Source organism: Cariama cristata, unplaced genomic scaffold, assembly GCF_000690535.1.
Source record: "Cariama cristata isolate BGI_N322 unplaced genomic scaffold, ASM69053v1 scaffold29939, whole genome shotgun sequence".
Taxonomy (NCBI): domain Eukaryota; kingdom Metazoa; phylum Chordata; class Aves; order Cariamiformes; family Cariamidae; genus Cariama; species Cariama cristata.
In genome coordinates, this window is record NW_009636783.1 from 2,443 (window position 1) to 2,648 (window position 206).

Here is a 206-nt window from a genome sequence, read left to right on the forward strand (position 1 = left end):
TTCCAGAGATGCTGAGCACATGCAGCTGACTTTGCCTGAGTTCAATAAGCCAGCAGCTCAAAAGGCCAGGGCACGCACACAGTTGCCAAAATATGGCTTTACACGTTTACACACCTAAGCTCCAACATCTGGCTTGAGATTTTTCCTCTCATTTCCTGTTTTTCAATGCCTAAAAGATGCTCAGTGCCTGCCAAAAAAAAAAAAAA